A 232-nucleotide genomic window follows, 5' to 3' on the forward strand; every position below is an offset into this window, starting at 1 on the left:
AAAAAAAAAAAAAAAAAAAAAAAAAAAAAAAAAAAAAACGCAGTGGAGTGGATATATTCACTTTTTTTTTTCTAAAACATATATACAAAGTGTTAAAAGAATCGTGCCTAATGTCAAAACTTTACTGGTTTGAGAAGAACATTCAAAAAGGATTTATACCAATAGGACTTACTATTGTTTTTTAAGGATCCTCTCTCACAGTGGTAATGAAACATTAACTGTAACAAATTTA

The sequence above is a fragment of the Rhinopithecus bieti genome, unplaced genomic scaffold (assembly GCF_001698545.2).
Source record: "Rhinopithecus bieti isolate Rb0 unplaced genomic scaffold, ASM169854v2 scaffold_9581, whole genome shotgun sequence".
Classification (NCBI taxonomy): domain Eukaryota; kingdom Metazoa; phylum Chordata; class Mammalia; order Primates; family Cercopithecidae; genus Rhinopithecus; species Rhinopithecus bieti.